This window comes from Tenrec ecaudatus, chromosome 6 (genome assembly GCF_050624435.1).
Source record: "Tenrec ecaudatus isolate mTenEca1 chromosome 6, mTenEca1.hap1, whole genome shotgun sequence".
Lineage (NCBI taxonomy): Eukaryota > Metazoa > Chordata > Mammalia > Afrosoricida > Tenrecidae > Tenrec > Tenrec ecaudatus.
In genome coordinates, this window is record NC_134535.1 from 54,581,761 (window position 1) to 54,587,814 (window position 6,054).

General features: G+C 42.6%; 1 pseudogene; it reads left to right on the forward strand.

Moving 5' to 3' along the window:
• The first annotated feature begins 3,784 nt into the window (after positions 1-3,784).
• LOC142451404 (elongation factor 1-alpha 1-like) lies at positions 3,785-5,207 on the forward strand (annotated as a pseudogene).
• The last annotated feature ends 847 nt before the right edge of the window (positions 5,208-6,054 follow it).

Here is a 6,054-nt window from a genome sequence, read left to right on the forward strand (position 1 = left end):
TGATGCGTATTACTTGAATAATAGTGGTATTAACTGGACAAACTCACTGCCACAGAGTCCATGCTGACTCACACCCAGCCCCAGGGGGTATTGAATCCTGTAACTGTTTGTGTCAGTTTATGTGGGTAAGCCAGTATATTTGGGCACATGTAACTGTTTATGCCAGTATATGTGAGTATGTCAGTATATGTGGGCACATGTAACTGTTTATGCCAGTATATGTGGATATGTCAGTATATGTGGGCACATGTAACTGTTTATGTCAGTAGAAAGCCCAGTCTTTCTCCCCAGGAGCTGCTGGTGATTTTGAACTGCTGATCATGTAGATCACAGCTCAACTCACCACCAGGACTTCCTTGTTGTCAGGTAGATATTATCCTATCACATGCATTGTACTTAAAGATAGATCTGGAAATGTTAGTTTGATGATGAATTTGATGCCATTCCTCCTGGAGTTGTCATTCCAGCATAGAAACGATATTATTATCTGACTTAAAATGACCAATGCATCCAGTTCAATTTACTAATGCATATGATGTAATGTTTACTTATTGCATTGCATTTCTCAAGACTTACAAATTTTCTAAATTCATCTTTTGTACCTTTCCTATTCTGGTTGTTAATGGATGTGTGCCTCACCAGTGGGTGAATACCCAGAAAGCTTTGTTCCAGGACCTCCATGAACACATCAGTTAGCGTGTGCTACTTACACAGAAGGCTTCACTCCATCACGTCATGAGGATCGACTGTAGTTTGAGGAGGCTCCTCCCCAGTCATCATTTGAATGCCTTTTAATCTGTGGGGCTCATCTTCTGGCTCCATGCCTGACAATGTTCCGCTGCTATTCATAGGCTGTCAGGGGCTAATTCTTCAGATTCCTTCTTTCCGGTCTGTTCTTAGTCTGGAAGATCTTCTGAAATCTATTCACATTGGGGGATGCTGCTAGTATTTGAAATACTTGTTGGCATGGTTTCCAACATCACAGAAACAAGTCCCTACAGACTAACAAACGGACAGACAATGATCTGTCGTGGCACTGGATCATTAAGATAAATATCTGCCGTTGGAAAAGTCAGTAGAGCAGTGTACATTTTGGATACAAACACATTATGTGTATGTGTTACAATGCACCTAAACCACAGGCCGCATGTTCTGGTTGGGTGAAAGTAGTAATTTGGGTACTGATGCAGACACCATTTGTTAGCTAGACCAAATACACTGTGCTAACTTTCTGAGTGTGATATAAGAAAGGAACCTAAGTAGGTAGCCTAAAGCAATAGATATTTATTCTCTCACAGTCCTTGCGGGTAGAAGCTCCAAATCAGGGAAGACTCTGCTCCATGACTTTCTCCACTCTATTGATCACTTCTGATAGAATGTCGCTACATCAAAGGAAAGCCTGTAACTGCCTTGGCTTAGCGATAATCGCTCCAATTTCTGTCTTCATCTTCGCGCAACATCCGCCTTTACAGGCCTCTTTCTCTCCTCTTCCTAGAAGTGCCCCAGTTATATTGACTTTAGGGTCCACCGTACTCCACTATGACCTCATCTTCTCTTACGGTTTACATCTACAAAAGTGCTATTTCCAGTAAGATCATATTTTGAGGCTCCCGGTTTGCATGCATTTGGGGGCTGTGGGGGGATAAGTCAGAATTGACTCTGCAGTGAGTTTGGTTTGGTTTTGATTTTATTTATTCCAATATCTATTTTCATAGTCAAGGTTCTGATAAAACAGCAAATTAAGAAATTAATAGTTATACAGTTCGAGTATTTATTTTAAAAAATAAAAATAATTTTGAACCTTATTGTATTAATTTTACAATTAAGTAATACTCTCATTTAGAACTGCATATACCACCACTGCTGAATTTGACTGGCAAAAAAAAAAAGAAAGAAAGAAATGCATATTTCTGTAGGCAAGGCAGAACCACATTTTCTGTGCTTACCTACCCAATATGGACAGGTCTCATGGTTGATATAAATTACTAATGACTGTGCCATTAATATCACTTATTAATGCCTATGCCATTCCTGTATTGTGAATGCTGATCATGGTTCGCCTCACTAAATGGCCTTCCGTTAGTCGGCAGGGCTCTGACAGAGTTCAATAACAGACTATTGATGGCTTCCCAAAGGCTTAGAGTGCGAGCAACTGCCTCGAGATGGGACTTCTTTGTTCTGCTTTCAGAAGGTAGACAGCCAGCTGTGACCCTCAGTGGCACAGAGTGCAGTCCACAGGTCACAAAGGAAATCAATCATAAGATTAACTTCAATTTGATTTTGGAGGTGTCAGATTAGTCTGGGTCAAATCATGTAGAAATTATCACAGGCATTGCATATTTACTGATTATAAATTCTGAATTGGGAATTAACTTTATATGTGGGGAAATATTAATTGATACATATACTCAATCAAGGATTTAAGAGAATACACGCAATGTCGCTTCATGTCTCACCGCATCACACCTCTAAGAAAGTTCAAATTGTATCGCCTCTGAGCAGAAGAAACTGTCACTTTTATGTAGTTAAGAATATTATTATGAAAACTTAATATCTCATTTTTTTCAGAAGAAATCCACAAGTAAGATTACAACTCAAATTAATTCAAACATAGATGACTATGTTTCAACTGTACAATAATATGGGAGTTGGAGATTCAGGTGGAGTTACTACCCAGCTACAGTGCTATAGTTTATTGTGCCAGCCTGGCCGATAAACACAAGTAGGACTAACTGAAGGGCAGAGGGATAAATGGCTCGGTGAGCCTCACCTTGGTTGTTCTGTGCCTCAGTTTAAAGGGGTACACTACCTGTGGGATGCCTAGCCTGTGGACTGTGTCGCTGTAAGTAGAGGTCCCTTTAAGCCCACACAATTGGAATGTTCATCTCTGGAGCTGGGGACTGACAGTTGATGACAGTTGGGGACCTGCCTTGCTGTTTGCTGCCTGGGTATATATAGCCCAGCTCTCTCTATGGAAGGGGACTGGCAACTGGCAGCTCTCAAAACTTGAAGGACTGCTAGTGTCTCATTGCTTTATAATTTAACTGTTAATTTCTTGTATTATCTATCTGTATATTATTTAATGGTTTATTTCTTGAATTATATATCTATCTTTATAAATATATTTATATATAATTACTAGCAATCTGGTTTGTCTCTCTAGAGAACCCTGTCCAATACATACAGTAATTGGATATAAATTGTTGGAGACTACGTATTCCATCTGCACATTTTGACTTAATGTTTCATAGTAGCACACTGCACTGTGGGACAAATAAATAGCAGTAACAATAAAGGTCTCAAACATTGATATAAATAGCATCTAGTAAGAATATCTATAAACTGGGAAGCACATTTAACGACATTCAACAAATATTCATTGCATATATTGTGCATTACGTCAGTGGAGAGAATATTTATAACTTCAATTTAACATTGAATAGATTGACTAGAGTTTTTTTGTTTCATTGGAAAAGTTCAATCTTAGCTTCCAATGGAGCAGATAAATTAAAATGCAGTGTTAGCATTAGATTGCTTGCTTCTCCTTCAAAATCTCATCCACTCACCGAGAAGAGCAGCCAGGTTTGAAAAGTCATCTGAGCTACATTTCCTTTCCATCAGTTTTGAATATACTAATTTTAAAAATTACTCATTAATTCTCTTAGAATGTTGCCTGCTTAACCACACAAATATAGGCCCCAAAGTATTGCTACAGTATTTTCCCAATGAGTTTGCAGCCAGAATAAAGATGTTGATAAAAATCACCCCAAAAACCTCAGCTAAAATGGGTAAAGACAAGACACATAGCAACATCGTCATCATCAGACACTTCGATACTGCAAGTCCACCACACCTGGCCACCTGATCTACATATGTGGTGAGCTCAACAAAAGAACCATAGAAAAATTGGAGGACAAAGCTGCAGAATGGGCAAGGGTCCGTGAAGTTTGATTGGGTCTCGGATAAGCTGAAAGCTGCAGGGGCGCATGGTCTCACCATTGATAGCTCCCTGTGGGAATTTGAGACTAGCAAGGACTGTGGACCATCATCGATGCCCCCACACACAGAGACTTCATCAAAAACACGATGACAGGTCCATCGCAGGCTGCCTGTGCTATGCTCATTGCTGCTGCTGCTGGTGTGGCTGCGATCTCCAAATGAGCATGTCTCTCTGGCTTACACACTCGGTGTGAAACAGCTAATTGTTGTGTTAACAAAATGGATTCTACTGACTCACTCTACAGCCAGAAGAGAGATGAGGAAATCATGAAGGAAGTCAGCACCGACTTTAAGAAAATGGGCTACAACCTTGACCCAGTAGACTTTGTGTCAATTTCTGGTTGGAATGGTGAAGCATGTTGGAGCCAAGTGTTCATATGCGTGGTTCGAAGGATGGGAGGTTACTCATAAGGATGGCAATGCCAGTGGAACCCACTCCTGGAACCTCTGGATTTCATCCAGTCTCAACCGACAAGCCCCTGCGCCTGCCTCTCCAGGATGTCTACAAAATTGGCAGTTTCACCCCTGTCCCCGTGGAAACTGGGCTTCTGAAACCTGGCATGGTGGTCACCTTTGCTCCCATCCATTTTACCACTGAAGTGAAGTCTGTTGAAATGAACCATAAGGTTTGGAGTGAAGCCCAGCTCAGGGACAATGTCGGCTTCAATGTCAAGGATGTCTCTGTCAAAAATGTTTGCCGTGGCAGTGTGGCTAGTGACAGCAAAAATGACCCTCCAATGGAAACAGCTGTCTTCACTGCTCAGGTGATCACCCCGAGCTATCCAGGCCACATCAGTGCTGGATACGTGCCTGTGTTGGTCACACCGCCCACATTGTCATGATGCCCACATTGCTTGAAAGTTTGCAGAGCGCAAAGAGAAGATAGATCATTATTCTAGCAAGAAGCTCAAAGAAGGCCCCACATTCTTGAAGACTGGTGATGCTGCCATTGTTGACATGGTGCCTGGCAAGCCATGTGTGTGGAGAGCTTCTCTGACTATCCTCCTCTGGGTCATTTTGCTGTCGGAGACATGACATGAACAGTTGCTCTTGGTGTCAAGGCGGTGGACAAAAAGGCTGCTGGAGCTGACAAGGTCACCAAGTTTTCCCAGACCTGCCACCCAGTCTTAATCAGTGATGGAAGAATGGCCTCAGAACTGTTTGTCTCAGCCGTGAGGGCAACACACCTGCATGGAGCAGCGAGCTAACAGAGAGGACTGCAGGACCAGCCCTAACCCTAGCTGCGGTGACCCCCTCCCCAGAGGATGGCACTACAAAGGACAGCACAGAAGACACCACTCCGGGAGAGTGCAGGGTCTGCAAACTAAGAGGGAAAGAGAGAGAGCGAGAGTGGACAGCAACCGCGCCCAGCACGCCTTGAGGATGACATTCCTGTGCGGACCTGCCAATGCACTGAGAAGTGCGGGCTGCCACCTCCCGGAGACACGATGCCCCCTCACTGACTCACAGCTCTTTCTGGTTCCTTCAACTCTGGCAACAGTGACAAGGAACATGGGGATGCCCAAACTACCATTTGGATGTGGTGCAAATCAAAGCACATAATTCCTCAGGGAAGGCTTGGAGAGATGGAAGTATTGCCTTCAGAAGTACACAGACTTAGATGAAGGATCTATCAAGAAACAATCGCTTCACATTATTTAATCAAGGGAGTAATGGAACATATCAAATAGCATTCACATGAGCATTTATTAAAACCAGAACTCCATACTAGTGGAACCCATGCATTTTGACTTATAAAGACAACTTTGAAATAATAATTTAAAGGACTTCTGCAATACTTTATTGTGCCAGCCTGGCCGAGAAACACAAGTAGGATTAATTGAAGGGTGGAGAGATAAATGGCTTGGTGAGCCTTGCCTTGCTAGTTCTGTGCCTCAATTTAAAGGGGACACTACCTGTGAGATGCCTAGCCTGTGGACTGTGTTGCTGTAAGTTAAGGTCCCTTTAAGTCCACACGATTGGAATGTTCATCTCTGGAGCTGGGGACTGACAGTTGATGACAGTTGGGGACCTGCCTTGCTGTTTGCTGCCTGG